General features: G+C 38.6%; 1 protein-coding gene across 1 annotated transcript in view; it reads right to left on the bottom strand.

Moving 5' to 3' along the window:
- Positions 1 to 18,581, bottom strand: part of ttk (zinc finger and BTB domain-containing protein ttk) — a 79,973-nt gene that overhangs the window by 12,262 nt on the left and 49,130 nt on the right. The gene's annotated exons all lie outside the window — the stretch shown is intronic.

Below are 18,581 nucleotides of genomic sequence, written 5' to 3'. Positions count from 1 at the left end.
TCAAGGGGTTGGATGTGGGTCGAGACTTCATTCGTCTGATGTCTCGCCTCATGTCCAATCACTACTCGTTAAACGCTCACTTGTTTCGTGTTGGGCTGGGAGACAGCAATCTCTGTGAATGTGGACAAGGTTACCAAGACGCCGATCACATCCTTTGGTCTTGTGCTGAGCATCGTGGAGTCAGATCTGAGCTGTGCGATTCCCTTCGGGCTCGAGGTAGACAACCTAATGTTCCAGTTCGGGATATTTTGGCTAGACGTGATCTGGAGTTTATGAAACTCATATATGTTTACTTTAAGAATACTAACCTTAGATTGTAAGTTTGATTAACCTTGTGTTTAGTTTGTGTATTGTGGGTGTAGTTTTTTTTTTTTAATGTTTGTTTTCAAGATGAATAGAAATAAGTTCATGTTTTAGGATTAATTAAATATTTGTATAATAAATCATATTTCAAACCTCCTTCTCCCTTTCCCCATCCAAAAAAATGTAAATCTCCACTAACCTCGAGACGACCGCGAGTAATCGGTTCAATTCCTTTAACTCTAGATTTAAGACATTATTCATGTATAATGCAAATGATAACTCGGCTCTGTAAAGTTTATTCGATTGAGCCTGTACAAATAAATTAATAGAAAAAAAAAAAAAAACAACAGAGAAGTACGTTTCTGCGTTGCCCGGGCCATCGTAGACAGCCGGCTGATGTATGGACTCGGGCTGACCTGCATCGCCACCGACAAGGCAATACAAACACTCGCTCCGGTGTACAATAGCTACACGTGCATCATCTTTGGGCTCCTGCTCTCGACGCAAGCCGATGCCAGCTGTATCGAAGCCGACACTCTCGCTTTCCGGTACCGCATCTACGCAGCCAGTACCAACAAAGCCGCTGCATTTTCAGTAAATACCGCCGGAAACGACAGAATCTGCCTCCTCAGCGAGCAGGGACAGAGTTCTCCGTAAAATCGCCAACGCAGAGCTCCTCCCAGTGGCCAAGATTCACTGGTACGGAGATAAGAGTTTGCCAATCTCCCGCACAAATAATCCAAAGCCGGATAAAGGAGAAATTCAGAGCCGGGGACAATTTCGTAGCCCTTAGGAGATCGGTAGCAGAGCTGACCAGATCGTACCCCAACTACATGCATCGCTACATGGATGGGTCAAGATCAAGAGCTGGAGTTGGTATGGGAATCGCTGGTGACATTTCCCCAACGAGTAGAAGTCTGCCAAAACAATGTTCGGTGATCTTTGCAGAGGCAGTGGCTATTTTTCATGCAGCATCAAACCACCGACAAACCGACATGAATGACCATACCAAAAACAATAAAATTTCGGACCAAAGCACAGTACTGACATCCGCATGCAAAAGTTAGGAATAGGTTCGTGTCTAATCTATTCTCCACAAATTATTTTTATTTAGATCAAAAAAATCCTATGGTTTTGACAGTTCGGATCACTGCACATTTAAATCGGCCGTTTACGATTATCGGGCATAGGTCAGAATTAAGTGTCATGTCGGTTTGTCGGTGACCAAACACTACCTATTCCAGAACATTGTGGAATCCCAGGGAACATCGAGGCGGACAACCTAGCCGGGTCAAGCCCATCTGGTCTTCGCACAAGGTGCCCCTGCAGGAAGTGAAGAGATGGATCGCTTGCACAGTGCGGATGGCGTGGGCAACGGAATGGTCCCATGCCATACTTCCGTTCATTAGAAAGATTAAAGCCGACATCGGAAAGTGGACGGACCTTGAGAACTTGCGAGACCAGAAGATTTTTTCCAGGTTCCGGACAGGGCACGCCCTAATCTCACGGGATTTTAGCGGAGAACCCTTCAGGAAGACCTGTGAAATTTGCCATATTCCTTCGACGGTGGAGCACGTGTTATGCGTATGCCTACAATTCTTCGTTGCCTCCACGGTCTGCCCGCCAGCGTACGGGTCATGCTAGGAGACGTGCTCTCAACCCAAGCAGCTGTACCAACAATCAATACGAAACTAACGATTTTCAATTGGCTCACTGCTTGACTAGCCTATTGGACCCAAGAAAGATAAAATGGACATTTTCAATGGATTTTCCTATGTTTCGAGGGGTGCATCGATTAGCTTGGGACCGAAGATAGTACCACAGCTGAGCTAAAAAGTTGAGCTCGTTTCTTCGGGACCTTCTAGTCTTAGAGTTACCTCTGCGTTTTTTGAAGGCGGTGAAGCTATATTTCAGGATTTAGCACCATCGGTTCTTTCGGTCGTCGGGACATCCCCGCAGGACGGGGGCTCCCATGGACCTCCTACAGTTGAGCGTTTTTAGTTTAGTAGATAATGAAATGTTGAAGTAGCATGATATTCTAGTAATGTGGCTGGGGAACCTCTTTCTAAGGCTTCCCATCGTTTACGGAGATAAACTAGCCTATGGCTAAAAATCTCCTAAATGAAGTTTGAAAAAAAAAATTGTATCAAATTGAAACGAGATACAATTTGGAGCTCAGCGTGCCATGATTTGTTTTTCATTGAATCGCACGGTGTCTCTGGTAGAACAACATTAATAAAAAAAAATCAGTATCGCTAAAACACTTACCAAACGAAAGCTTATGCTCTCCCCTTTCAAATGAGGCTAACCTCGAAATGTTCTATCGGGGGGTCTAGAATTTTTTTTTTGTATGAATTACGGTTGAAAATTATCAAAAATCATCATTTTCAAAGGATGGTTTGAAAAAAATCAGTGGAACTTATGATTTGGATACAATTTGATCGTAGCAGGTCATGACTCTAAAAGCCTATCTGTCATATGCATTCTGCGCACGTGGTATTGTGAACCAACTGGTATTTGTTTCTTGTGAAAAAGTGAACTTTTGTTGTTTTGTGTCATCGTTTTGATTTGCTGAAGAAAGGTATGGCTCTATCTAATTAAAAAATATTCAAACGTTTATCTATATACACATATAATTCTAACAGCAAAACTTAAACATGAAACCGAAAAGTCACGAAGAAAATCGTTTGGTGGTGTGCATACTGTGCTTGAAGAAGCTGCATCTTCAACCACTATTAACAAAGGTGGTTGATATTATCGAACAACACTTTCTTCACGATGTTAGATCGATAGGTTGGTATTATCCTACAAAAATTTGTCGAGCATGTTCGTTTACAGTTTATTCGAATAGTAATCAGAATAATTCTGATAATACATGATACCACGCTGTACAAGTATAAGTACAATTTAAAACTTGCCACTCGAAGCGCTGATATTTGCGCATGCGAGATATGCATTGCTGCAAGAGTGACAATTTCACCTAAATCCAAGGGGAAACGTGGCAGACCCAGCTCCTCGGGTAATGCGAAAAAAAGTGCCAGTTTAGTTTGTGTCCATATTGCTATTCGGAAATGGCGAAGCGCAATTTGCTCGGGATTGCCCAGAACGCTCAAAATGCTGGAGACCCTGTCGTTGTGAAGTATATGAGGGACAAACCCACGGATGGAGATGGTCAGGTAAAGCTCTCTAATCTACACAGACTACCATCCAGCTGGAAATCCACTACTACTGGTATTCAGGTGAAAAGGAAACCACATCTGTCCGCTGACGATTTGTTTTTGATAAAAAAAGACTTGCGATTTGAGTACCAGACGGACATTACAACTGAGCACCTGTCTAAGGGGCTTAGATATCGAAATCGCCCCCAACGTCTCTTCCAAAATAACAATCCTAAACCAATCACTCCAGCGTTTTTTCGAGGTAGCTGAATTACCATTCTATTTGAACGATAGTGAAGAAATGGTTTTGAAGCCAGTGGTCTATTGTAACGACGTGCAAGGATTGGTAGAGCATGTTATATCCAAAAGAGGCGTTGATTTGACAAGCTCGTTCTGTAAAATCGGTGTTGACGGAGGGGGCGGTTCTTTTAAAGTGACTCTGTCCATTATCGAAAGATCTCAAACCACGAACTCCAAGTTGAATGAAACACGAGGCCATTGCAAGGATACTGGTGTAAAAATGCTATTACTGTTAGCAGTTGCTCCTGGAGTCCCCGAGAAATATGCTAATATCGCAAATATATGGAGTACACTCTTGCACCTGAACAATTTCAAGTGCTTTGTTGCCGGGGATTTGAAGATTGTCAACCTCCTTAGTGGAATAATGGGACACAGCTCGACATTTCCTTGTCCTTATTACACCGCACCGAAGAATAATCTTTGCAATACAGCTGCACAGCCTCGAACTCTCGGACATATTCGTGAGATGTCAGCGGCATGGAAAAGCCAGGGGTCCGCAAATAAACTGGCGAGAAACTTTTTCAATTGTATTGATGAGCCATTGCTGTGCGGATCATCTGACGACCAAATCATAACCCTCTGTCCACCGCCTTCCTTACACATTACGCTTGGAATTATAAATGCAATCTACAAGAAGGTGGAATCCATTGATTCAGACACTGCTATGGATTGGGCAAGTATCAGTAGCTGCCAACGTCACAGCAAATACGGATTTACCGGACGGAATTGCCACAAACTGCTGCAAAATCGACATGTTTTGCAATCTGATGGAACCTTGAAGTTGCTAAGAACTGCAAGTAATCTTATCGTTATTTCAATTATCGTTTTATAATGCTAATTATATTGCAGGTACTCGATCAATTTGATCTTGTCTACAAGGGTTGTTTTCAAGAAAATCTATGTGAAGATTACGTAGAAAAGGTTGAGAACTTTTCTAGGACGTGGATTGCAGCCAGCTTACCCAATAGCTCCAAATTCCATATTTTGCGATACCATGTCCCAGAATTTTTTTAAAATCACTGGAAGTGGTTTGAGCAAATATGGGGAGCAAGCCAGTGAAACTGCACATTTCGATTTTCAAATTGTTTGGAATCGTGTCGAGGCCCCAGAAACCTCTGAAGTATATGATCGGCAGCTTATTCGTGCTGTAGTGATGTACAATAGTGGACATTTGTAAACTGTTAATTATTTTTAGTTATATTTTAAACAATCCTTGTTCACAATTGAATTCAATGAATAAAAATTAATATTAACTAAAACATTCCTTTTTTAAGATCACAAATCAAAAAAAAAATCTAAATATTTGTCATGGCTACCTAGACAACCGTAGAAATGGCTAATGCGATATCCATAAGATTCAAATCACAAAGGATACATTTTTAAATGTAATGTTTTGAAAAAAATGTTCTAGACCCCCCGATAGAACATTTCGAGGTTAGTCTCATTTGAAAGGGGAGAGCATAAGGTTTCGTTTGGTGATTATTTTAGCGATACTGATTTTTTTTATTAATGTTTTCTGCCAGAGACACCGTGAATCATTGATTGTCATATAAGTGCTGCCCGGGATGAACGAAGCGCTTTGTGTTTTTCTCTGCTACAACTGTATTTGCTTAATCTCATGTTTCACCGGGACAACGTTTAATCATAGAGGTAACTCTAAGACTAGAAGGTCCCGAAATAACGTGCTCAACTTTTTGGCTCAGCTCTGGTACTCTCTTCGGTCCCAAGCTAATCGATTCACCCCTCGAAACATAGGAAAAACCAATAACCCCTCATTTTATCTGTCAAACTTTCATAGCGAATCAAAACAAACATTGCGTAGTACTAGAATTTCGACTAGAATAGGGTACGTTAATCGTTTGCTTGGGACCAATAGGCTACTAAAGTGGTGAGCCAATTTAAAATCGTTATTTTCGTTTTGATTGTTGATATAACCATAGAGGTAACTCTAAGACCAGAAGGTCCCGGAAAAACGAGCTCAACTTTTTGGCTCAGCTCTGGTACTATCATCGGTCCCAAGCTAATCGATGCACCCCTCGAAACATAAGAAAATCCACGATCCCTTCATTTTATCTGTCAAACTTTCATAGCGAATCAAAACAAACATAGTGTAGTACTGGAATTTATACTAGAATGGGGTACGTTAATCGATTTGCTTGGGACCAATAGGCTAGTCAAGTAGTGAGCCAATTTAAAATCGTTAGTTTCGTATTGATTGTTGATATAACTCTGTCAATAGCGGATGGATTATAATTCTAAATAAGCCAATCGATTAGAAATTTTGCTACGAATCTGCTAAATTGAACACTTTATTAATTTTCAAAAGTCACTACTGAAAATTACACAAAAGTCCAACTGTTGCAAAAGTGATCAAAATTATCACCGATTGCCTGCAAACAGCGCATTCCCTAACACAGATTTCAAAATCGAATTCGATCCTGTCTCCCTGAACGGTGCTTATTCAACCACCGTGTTTAATGGTGTCCGGTGGGTCGTCAGCAGCAGTAGCAGCAGTGCTTTCGGCGCGTAGCGTTGAACATTATACACAACGAAAGGCTGCCTACAAGCAGCGAGCTGCAGTCCACATGAGCTCCATTCACCGAAGAAGGAGGAAGAAGCCTCACCGCTACTGATCGGGATCCATCTTCGTGAGTCGATTTGTGCCATCTATGCCAAGCGCGTCACCCTCGCTCAAAACAACATACAGCTCGTCAGCCTCATCCGTGATGAACAGCCTAATAGCTCAGCATCACTTAACCATCACGACCAAACGGTCCTTTTCAGGACCACCATAAATTTGATAAAGAGTATTTGTTGGACATTTTTAAATCTAACATACCATATATTTTTAAGGCAACATTGGCCGCAGTGATGCAAAATATCATGACTCTCAAGTGACACTCGTCTACGCATCAACCGACTATCGCTGACAGAACGTTTTGTCACGCAGTGAGAGGTAGAGCCATGGCATACAACAATCACCAGTAATGGTCGCCGCTCACAAGCAAAACGTTACACTCGCTTCTGATGATGAAAAGCACAACGAAAACAGTGAAGACTTCTGCAGTACGATCATGAGAAAAGCGAAACGACAGAAGAAAATGAAAACAATGCCTACGCATTCCAAGTTCGTCTCGACAGGCGCGACTGTGTGAGTTACAAACAAAACAGGCAACATTAAACGGAAGCTGTTGGGCTCACTCATCAACACACTCACATAAGCAAGCAAAGCAGCAACTGCTTCAAAAAGAGCACAGATGAGTGTCATGATTGTCGGGAATGACCAGATCGGTGATGTATGTGTTTGACTCATAAAACCTGTCAATTTTGCTTTCAGAGCGTCACAATAAGCGATCTTATGATTCGTGATCGTTTACTCAGAGTGAGCACTCACGAGTCGTAAAATTGCTGATTGTGACGCACTGAAAGCAATATTGACAGATTTCATGTGTCAAACACATACTTCACGTCCTCATCTTGTAACTTACAAGTACTAATTATCACAATACCATCTCATTATTTCATAATTCTGAAAAACATTTTTTTATAGCAAGTGAGTGGAAGTAACCCTGATGACATTCACCAGTTGCTTTTTACTTCTTTCGTCAACTAGATTGATGCAGACTGATGCAAAAATTGAAATTTTCACTCCACAGTGCTCAAACGGCTTCAAATCAGGTCCTGATTAGCCTCCCAAAATTTAAACTCATTTGGTAAGAAACTGACTTGGCACAAATCATTCGAAGTTTATATTGAAATTACTATGGGAAAACAAAACTTTTTGTTCATTGTCTTCTTGCCTTTTTACATATTGTACTGTTATCAAATTATATTGCTATTCTTATGGGAATTTTTATCAGCTACAACTTTGCAGAAAATCGTTTTTCAGCCAAACGTCAAATTAAATAGTTATTAATTGTTTAAGAGATTGATAATCTTATGGCAAGGTTAAGCAACTGTATTGTGGGCAACACTGTATTCTGCAGTGTGACATAGTAGCCATGATATTTGTGCTCTATTCTTCGCACCAGAAACACCAATGTTGCCTGCTGAACAGTTGAATGAGCATAATCATAAGACATCAGTGACTTGAATCATTAAAAACTTTTGTTCCATGCATTTGATTAAAAAGTGGTTTTCAACAAAGTTGTAGCTGAGAAAATTTGCTACAATCACTGCTATCATTTTCAAAAGCACAGTGATGTGGTGAATTGTTAGATATATATAAACAAAAACTTAAGTTTTCCCATAGTAATTTCCATATAAACTTGAAATGGTTTGTGCCAAGTCAGTTTCTTACTAAAGTAGTTCAAATTTTGGGAGGCTAAGCAGGACCCAATTTGGAACCTTTTGAGCACTGTGGAGCGAAAATTTCAAATTTTGCATCAGTCTAATGGTCATGGAGAGAGCTTCGACGAGCATATTGATAGGAGTGTACAAAGCGTTACTACCATCAGCTGTTTGACGATCGTGATTGTGATATGGCGCAACTCTGATTGGCAGTGCAATTTCAGCATACATACGGTCGTTTCATGATTGTGGTCTGATTTTGATTCATAGGTGATGAATTTTAATTCTGAATACGCAAATCGATAGGAAATTTTTCTACGAATCCGTTAAAATTAAGGATTTATCATTTTTCAAAATGTCACTATTGAAAATTGCACGCATGTGCAAGTGTGGCTATGATAATAAAATGGTCACCGTTTGCCTGCGAAATGCGCTTTCCCTAACACAGATTTCAAAATTGAATTCCATCCAGTCTCACCGACCGCTGTTGATTCAATCACCGTCGTGAGCCGCTGTAGGCCATCTATGCCGAGCGCATCACCCTCGTTCCAAACAACATACAGCTCATCAGTCTCATCCGTGCAACCAAAATTCTCGCAATGACTGAATACCGAAAAATTTTAGCAAGAAATTCCTCCAATCAATTTTCGCTTTTTTTATTATCTATTGAATAAACCAAAAGTTCTGTGTGTTTTGTGCACGAAAGTGTGTAATTTTGACATCAGAAAACGAGGCGTTTCCGTGATGAGAAAAGTGGTTTCCCTAACACGGTCGCCGAATATTGATACCAAGCACTGAGCAGGCCATTTTAAGCCCCTCCTATTAAGAGACTTATGCTAAAAAGATCTTGCCGAATTCTCTTAATAGAAGAGGCTTAAAATTGGCATCAATAAGCATAAGTAGGTATCGTCCGGTAGGTTCAGATTCTGTTATTGATGTGTTTTCCCCAATACATATTTCATTTTCGCACCTCTATCATCTCCAAGAACATCGAAGACAAATTTCCATAGCATTGTTTTAAACTAGCTTCCAAGCTCGCTTTTTCCATCGGTCCTTTTCAGGACCACAAATGACTGATAAAAAAAGTTAACCAAAGAGTAAGAGCTTGAATCCAAGCCATATCGTTCAGGATTGGCTTGTACTACATGGGCATCGACAGAGTACCTCACAAACAGAACTCTCAAATTGCTTCCGAATTTCAATCTATCGTACTTTTTCACTGATAACGAGTTAAGAAAGCAATTTAATTTATACTATACTTATGCTGTGACATTAAAACTACCTTTGGTAATCCTACGTCAAATCTACGGTCGTATCTTGGATACAACCTCTTACTTTTTTTTAAATCTTTATTTTAGAGAGTTGGTTGGAACTGCTATCTAACATGAAGCTTTTAGTGTGATAATTTATTAGCTGTGAACGGCAGTATGAAAATTGAATATAAATTGAAAATGAGCGAAGGGCCATTAATGCGACAGTACAAAGTCAAACGCACACTTTTTGCCTAACCCGTACGATGTACGCGGAGATTTAAAGTATGTTCAGTCGATGGTGTGTCATAATGCAATTCTTCTTTATCCAACTATTGTGTTGCTCCTCTCGTCATGACCAACGTGGTCATCTCAGAGAGAAAGCAGTAGGGTGGTTGTTGCGTGCTGTACTTCATACGCGAAGTTTGCGATTTTCAAAGTTGGTTGGAAATGGTTTCTATCATGAAGCTTTAGTAATTTATTAGCTAGAAAATGATCTTAGAAGAGGGTAGGTGGATAGTTCCGTTAGAGTACGGCAGTATGAAAATTGAATAGTTAATCAATGTTTATGAACAACTGCTTGGGGAATAAAACTGACATTTTTACGGTAATCCATTCAGAATGTGGCGACGATTTCAAAAACTGGGAGCAGGGTAGGAATAAATCAGAAATAGACGTCGTTGATTGTTAGGGAGTATTTTACCATTTTCGGATTCCGCTTGTTGCTGTGTAGGGATGGTCCAATAAAACAAGCTATATATTATTTTTTACATTTACATTTTCTCTTTATTGAAAATTGCATCATTATTTTTCTTTTCCACGTTTGATTTTCCTTTTAAATATATAGGTTGTGTTGGGTGTGGGTGTGTTTGTGTAGTTTTTTGCATTTTATATATATTAATAGTATAATAAAATATATTTCCATAGCATATTCGTTAAAGAATATAAAAATGATTATTAATTAGGCTACGATTAAAAACATAGTAATTACTTATGCTTGCTTTTTGTTTAATATTTTTTGTATTTTACCATCTTTCTTTGCAGTAGATCAGATAAAGGAGAGAAACAAACAACAGGTGAAAATTATGCTGATTAGCCGAAAAACCTCCAGCGTGTCAGTTACTACTTAGCAGTCACAGGTAAGTGCCGAAGGAAAATTAGGATGCGGTTGTGCGTTTTACCTAGGTGTTTTATTATCCTATCACTAGCTAACTATGGGAGGTGCTGTAGATGCTGTGTCCACAAGAGGATAAAAACAAATTGTCGGTTAGCAGCAATAGTATTAAGCTTCTGTTTTAGTTTGCCTTTTAAAAATTCAACTATTCATCTTTCACTACTAGACTGCCAGCCCTGCTATCGTGCACTGCTTCGCTACTATTATTAAAAAATATAGATAAAACAAAATAAAACTGCTGCAGTGCGCTGTTCGAAAGCCTTAAAATTAAAATTGCACTATCTACCTTTGCATGACGGTGTGTGTTGCATTCTTGCTAGCATGTATGTATGGGTGTGGTTGTTTAAAATTACTAGATTAGTGCGCGGAGGTGAGTCAGTGAGAATCGGTGCTCGCTAAGAAAAAATTAAGAGCACGGTTTGAATTGCATCGAAATTAATTAAATATATACACGTTTCTTGGTTCTTGCGGACAGTGCGGGTAAACAAGAAAGGTTAAAAAAATACAACAGGCATTTAAAACACAATACAAACCGATTGTTATTCACCGATTTAAATATTTGATTGTTTCCTCTCGCCTTCTACCTACATACAAACGTTGTGTACCACCTACTTCCAAATGATTAGTTAACTAAAATAGTGTATAAATATTACTCTCTAGTACTTTTTTCTGTTTTCTCTTATTGGTTCTTAGATTCTAGTTCTTTTTCTGCCTGTGGCAACTATTTTTCCAAAATAGTTGTTTCTCACAGTGTTTTTTCTTTCTCTGATTAAAAATTCTGTAAAAATAGACTCTGCCTTCAACATGCTTGTTGTTGTTTTTTTTTGTTTGTTAAAACTTACTATCTCAGACTTAAGGTTTGCTTCTACTTTTCATATTTGTTTTCTCGACGATTTCTCTTTTATTATTAACAAAATTTCTAAAACAAAATGTAGAATTCGGCATTGAAATGCATTTGTTTGACTCCACGCGGCTGGTGCGAGTGACGGGAAAGGCTACCAATTTGACTCGAAAGAATATATTTCAACCGGAGAAAAAAGCTCTAAAACATATTTATGCGATGATTTCTAATCGAAGCAACAAAAAATGAACGTAAAAAAAAAACTGTAGTACAAATTAAACGTAAAAAATTAAAAGGAAAAATCACAGAATTTTGTTATTATACGTTTCTGATGCCGTGCCGCACTGAATGTGTGTGTGCGTGAAGTACGAGGATTTTTGTTTTGTTTGAGGGTGGCCTTGGAGGCGAACATTTCATTTATCTTTTTATGGGAACGGGAACCAGTGAAGTAAAAACAGAAAGGAAAGACATCGAATGCGGGGGGGAAATTCGTGATTTGAAACGCTTGGTCTCGATTTGGATCGCGTCGGTAGCTGGGCAGTATTTTTGAATGATTCTAATCCAATCGAACACGCAGAAAATTCTAGCCATTCTAGAGCAACGTAGCATGGGCCTAACTCGAAAGTGGAGTGCCTGTAGAGACCTGGACCAATATCTGTCAACGGCTTGGAAAAAGTCAAATGGACGCCACTCTCTTTACAGGCACTCCGAAACTTAGTAGGCCCAGTTTACACTTGTGCTGATGCAACTGTCGTTCATGATGTAAACAGTTGATCGCAGCTGATTAATATTGATATAGGGTAGAGCACTACTTCGTCGTAATCGCGCATTTCCGTTATATCGATCAGAAAAGATCAATAATATCAATGATTTCACTGTGCCCACATCAAGAATAGGTTTGTTCTGATGCGTTAATTCATTAGCTACAACATAAATCCTGTTAGAGCGCATTGTATCATTGTTCTCAAAACAAACGAAGCGCTCCTAGCGAATTCCCTTTTTCTACGTTTATCCGTAGGTAGAGATGAACTAGCCTGAGGCTAAAAATCTTTTAAATAAAGTCTTAAAAAAAAAGTTTATCCGTAGGACGAAGAAAATCTTATGGCGTTTCAATGCGTTAGGACGGCATTGAAACTCGTAGAACGAATTTAGAATCAAGAAGCAGTACCAGATTTTAAACAATATCTCAAAAATTTGTGACTCTTTATCATATCCAGCGGTACGTATGGAAAGGTGAATACATTTAGAAGTCATCTTTGACAGAAATATTACATTTTTTGTTTAAACTCGTTCAACAAAGAGAGGTAAAGCGCGGTTGTGCTTAGTAGGACGAAAATTAGATCAAAAACCCTACATCAATTTCAGGCACAAACTTGGCCGGATTACACCAATTTTGATTAATCTACATTATGAGATAGCACTAGTGTAAGCCGGGCATTGAGGGATTTCCTTGTTAGTCCTTTTTCTTATTATACTTCGCAATTTAAGGAGCACAAATCTCAAAATTTACGAGGCTAATAAATCCGTAAATTTCATAAATTACGTGCATCTCCGCAGTAAACAAGTACCATAGTAGTTTCAGCTGCGTGCACGCGGAATGAAAATGACACGTTGATTAAAACATTGATTTTCATACAAATTGCGCTATTGTTAAATCCTATAAAATGCTTCTTTCTTTTCCAGGTGACTTCTGTTCTCCGAAATATGTGCCTTAAATGATGGTCCGATGAAAATCACATTGACACATCATTTTCATTGGATTTTTCAAAGCGGTATCTTCATTGGACATCCAATGACATTTAAAGGATTTCACCAATGGCGATTACGTGAAGTTTTGCTTCAGTGCATTCACAAAAGAGCAGTTCCACGCCAAATGACGAATAAATTTGACGCAACCTTCTCTGATTTTTATGAAACTTTGCAATTGAAAAGGCCTCAACTCCTTTTTGTAAACAAACCTTGTAAGGCCATTTTCTCACGAACCGAAACCTAAAACACAATCAGGTAGATGAGAATTTCATTTTGTTGAATGTTCATTTTGTTGAATGTTCATTTTGTTGAATGTTCATTTTGTTGGTTTGCGTTGATGGACTTCGGTTCGCTACAAAATGGCCTTACAAGGTTTGTTTACAAAATGGAGTTGAGGCCTTTTCAATTGTTGGTCTTGAACTGTTAGTTATGATCAATCAATCATATTTCTCGCGTCACTTTTCAAATAGACCAATGTAACATATCCACCATTTTGAGAAAATCGAAGTTGAAGTTCGACAGTTTATTATTTTAACTGTTTAAAAACAATACATTTTGCAATACTATTTTTAATGTAGTCAGTGTATAATAACGTTGAAAATGTAGAAGAAACGGTAAAATCACAATTTTACTTTGAATTTCATGCTGCAACATAGAAAAAACCACATAGGACGTTTTGACAAGTCGTGGTGTACATTGGACATGTTACATTGGACGATTTTTCTCAATGACATAATCAATGAGTGTTACATTGGACGTTTTGTCTACATGATACTAGATTCCCTTTCACAGATTTCAGAGTATAGTACCTAACTTTAGATTGGCCCCGCCTTTGGAAAATGAGCACCAATCATGTTAGGCAGTCCGAATGACCGAAGTAACAATCATGTACTCATCATTTCAAACTGTACATTGAACAATTTTTGATCAATGATTATCTTAAATACATGAAAGTAAATTTGGATGGATGTTTTTGTACCACATACAATGATAGAAGAACAATAGTTTGTATCGCTTAACTCGATTTGTTTACATTTGTTACATTGGTCTATTTGAAAAGTGACGCGAGATTTGAGCTAGAATTCGGCCATTTTGAATCTCGCAATAAATGACGACTGAGACAAATTTGAACACGGCGAATGAGAATGACCCAAATTTGAGTTTAGCTTGCTCATAAATGTAGTGCAAGAACTCGGCAATTACTAAATTTGCCTCATGTTCTTCCAGGTTTTTCCAGGAACAAATTCACGAATATAAGAAAAGTAAAGATTGGATTGGTACTGCTCCTAGAGTGAGTAAAATTTTCGTCTTTTTTTTTTAGGTTTTCCACAGAAAAACATGAGGCAGAATTACTCATCAAGTAGTGCTCACTCGGCTGTCGACAGAAGCAGGTCACTCTCAATGTGTGTCACGCGATCGTCTGTTTACTCGGCAGCAACCATTGTGTGGTCCTCCTCATTGTTCTTCATCCGCAGTTCTATCAGTCGATGCGTCGTCGACTTTGGAAAGCAACCGTTTCGTGATGAATGTGTGAGTGCTGACCAAGTTTTGCGTCCATGGCTGCAATGGAAGCGCTCTGACCCCCGGTGGCGAATCTGCCATTCAATCAAACCACTGGAAGCGGCTCCCGTTCTGATGGAGGAGGCTTTTTGGATAGCGGAAGATAAAGTGTTTATTGTTTTGTACCTTTTGACTATAGTTTCAAGATGTATTGTATAGTGAACAACAATAATCGGTTCTGTAAAGTTAATTCGGTTGAGCCTTATCAAATGGATAAGTGCCTGCTCTTTTGGCGATTATGAATAAACTTAACTGTCAAAAAGGTTCAGCCGATTAACACTGAGTTCATTTATGACGTCACGATGCAGTACCTAGGCTGTGAACCATTTGCTGAGTCAAATTTAACTCGTGGTTAAAAGTGACATTTCGAAAGTTATTTTCTATGTTCGAAAATCCCCGTGCTGTCGATCGACCGGTTTTCGAGCCACGGTTGTCAAAAATTAACTTCTTGTCTGTCAGAAATAACCATACTCGGATAGCAGGGTTAATCGATAACTTTCCATCTGTCAAATTTTAACCAAAAGTTAAAATAATCCACCAAATGGTTCAGAGCCCTAGTTGTGTCAATTTTTGTTCAGTACATGAACAAAAGTTCACCCGTGCGCTCGTCTATAGGATGCTGCACGCTGACGTCACGAATGAACGCGATGAGCTCGCATTCATCAGTTTGACATTCAGTGGTGGTTTGTTTACCTTTGCCTGTTAGTCGATTCAAGTGGATTCGAGTTATTCGGATGACCAAACGACGTGTTATCCGACTATGTTCTTTTTCAAAATCTTCCTCTAAAAAAAACTAATGAAAAATTTCCAGTCCAGTTACAGTCCGTGTAAACAAACCACCGCCAGATGTCAAAAAAGTGAAGTTAATCCGATGGAGCAGCTCTCCATATACGAGCACACCGACGGGTTTGAGTTCATGCACTGAATTTGACAGGAGTTCCCAGGTCAAATAGCAAAAAAATTAACAAATTTTAGATTTTACCTCTCAGAATTCCATGAAACTTAGCAATGAACCAAGTTTGTGCTGGAATTCAGCCATGTTGACTCACGCCTAATTTTTAAAAATGACGTATTCAAAATTTTTCAATAAATCCTAGCGCGAAAACGACTCAACTAATCGAAATGACGTCTGAGAAAAAGTTTTAGGAAAGTAAATTGCCTTTACAGAAAAAATGCACACTGAAAAAAAATTCAAATTTTTTTCAAAAAATTAAAAATTTCAGTTACAAAAATGTAAATTTTTAATATTTTCAAATTTATGCTCATTTGAAAGCTTGACAAAAATGCAAATTTTTCTGAAATGGATGCTTCAAAATTGACCTAAATCGTAGAACATAAACTTTTATTAAATTTTTTGAACTTTTTTTCACGCAATATTTATTGTGCATAGGAAACGATTTTCTGAATTAAAAAATATGTTTTTCACACCTGATTAGACTCATGTGCTTACGTAGTAATATTTCCGCACTGAAAATAGATTTTAAACATTAAAATATTAAAGATTTCTAGAGCTAGAACTTATTAGTGTAGCTGGCCAGCTGTTCTAAAGCTGCTATTTGCCTTCAATTGACCACTTTGTCAAGCAGTTTTGGCGTGACTTTCTACCAGCGATTTCACAAAACTGGACCAATTAATTTCTATTTTTTTCATAAAACGCACTAATGTTGGCTACTTTTCTCGAGGTTCTAGAGGAAAAAATCTCAAAATAATGTTTTATTTCAAAGTTCGAGTGGTAGTAAACGTCATTTTAGCTGCTCGAATGAAGTAGTTAATTCAAATAAGTCGATTTTTTATTTAGTTATTCTTCGGTGCGAAAATATTACTGTGCAATCATTGTTTGCACAGGAATCTTAAGTGGTGTAAAATGCGCAATTTGAAACATAAATAAAAGTGTAAAAAACAGCGCCAAATTCTACGATTTTCGTCAAAAGTCAGCACTTTTTATAAGCTTTCACATAAACATAAGTTTAAACATCTTAAAAATGCCCTTTTTTGTTATTGAAGTTTTTCATTTTTTGACGAAAAATTGTGATTTTTTTCAGCGTGTATTTTGTTCTAAAAAGGAAATCAATTTTCATACAATTTTGTCTCTGACCTCATTGCGATTAGATGAGCCGTTTTCGTACTATGATTTATTTGAAAATATCGAATGCACCATTTTGAAAAATCAAGGCGCGAGTAAAAATGGCTGAATTCCAGCACAAAACTACAGGCCAATCGGTAGAGAAATGAATTTTTGGTAGAATTTCAAAGAACAAAAATGCGAAAAATGCTAGCCAAATTATGTTTTCCATATGGACGAGTTCTAACAGCTGTTTAAAAATTAAATTAAGGCTTTTATTTTTATTTTCGGTTGTTATCAAATCCAGAAAATAAATCATGAATTACAAAAATAACATCAAATTTAGTCTCTACCAATTTGGCACTGTCCACAAAAAGACGTTTTTTAAGCTTTTCAAAAATCACATCCCTATGTTTCGCAAACTTTTGAAAGTTAGCGAAAAATTATGTTTTTTTATATCAAGTCTGATAAACAAGACAAACCGATTCTGCACCAAAACAAGCGTGGTATCGAAGTAGGCTATAACCAAGGTATGCTTGGAATATCTGTAATTGGGGGTTTAAACAAATTATCACTCAAAATATATAGCGTGACTGCTTTCTCATCCCAATGGGTCTGGGTTCAATCTCAGCCGAGGTCGGTGGGATTTTTCTGAGGCATAACAATCTCTATTCACGTCTTCCTGCCCATGTGTGGAAGCTGCCTTTCTGCATATTCGATTGCCGTCAATGGATGGCAATCGATGTCCGATTATCACTAGATTGCGGGGCATAGACCGACGTTAAATAAAGGAATGAAGAAGATGGGCCTTATTACGGGTGTCACTACACGGTGATAAGGAAGTGATACTCAGAATAAGAGCCGTGATTGCCGTACAAATCAAATGGGAATCACTTCACCGTGATGACAAGTGACAAGTTTTCACCGTGAAGTGATATCCGTAATAAGCCCCGATGTTTGCCCCTGCTTTGTGGGTACCTCTTCTGGTACCACTTCCGAATTTAGCCAATTTGTCCAAAACAGGTTCTTAGTATTGAAATGCATCGAAAGAAACCTTTGTTGGTAATTTTCAAGATATTTCAGAATTTTGTCCAAGTTTTGCTTGGATACGCCCCACTGTGCCAGGTGGTGTTTGGTTTGTTTGAGTGGGTGTGCTGTAAATCGCGAGAAATTAACGTTTAAAATCATTGTTTACATTTCGAGTTAGGCTCTTCTGACGTGTTGTTACTGAACTTGTAATGCATTGAGCTATTTGGATGCAATTCAAATATGGCGTCCACTTTTGCGAAGGGTTGGGAGGGGGTCGTACAATTTGCGACAGTACGTGTAATATGTATGGAAAAATGCGTAACACACGGGATGGAAGGTGGGACGTCTTAAAAAAATATATAAAAACTTGTGGGCGTCATACTAGGAATCGCCCCTTGGAACTTTTCTATGCGGTCATTGGCTAGTTTTGGACCTCACATTTTTCCGTCTGGGATTGTCATCCCAGTCGAAGAAAAATCAAGCTACCGCTCTGCAACTGACAGCATTGTGACAGTGCACAAAAAGTTAAAAGAAACTCAACTGATAGCAACTGGGCGGTCACCGGAAAATGGTAACATCATCCGCACACGCAGGTCAGCCATCCGGCATCAGAATGACAATAAAAAACAGGAGAAAGCGAAGGGGGGAGGAGCGGGGGATGGGGACGACGACGTACGATAAAATTAATCAACAACATCTTTAGTTCAATATATAGGATCTCCCGCAGGCGATCGGCGACCGAAGCGCGTTGGGAGAGCACAGTGCAGCCAGAGCTCGTAGATCCTACTCTTTCGCTTAATTTCCCATCTAAAAACTAATTAAATATTTGCTCTTCTTCTTGCCCTAAAATGGTAATTGTTTGATT

Source organism: Ochlerotatus camptorhynchus, unplaced genomic scaffold (genome assembly GCF_037179485.1).
Source record: "Ochlerotatus camptorhynchus isolate MF236.1 unplaced genomic scaffold, CSIRO-AGI_Acam_v1.1 ptg000267l, whole genome shotgun sequence".
Classification (NCBI taxonomy): Eukaryota; Metazoa; Arthropoda; class Insecta; order Diptera; family Culicidae; genus Ochlerotatus; species Ochlerotatus camptorhynchus.
Note: the sequence above shows the minus strand (reverse complement) of the source record. Positions and strands in the feature narration are given on the sequence as shown.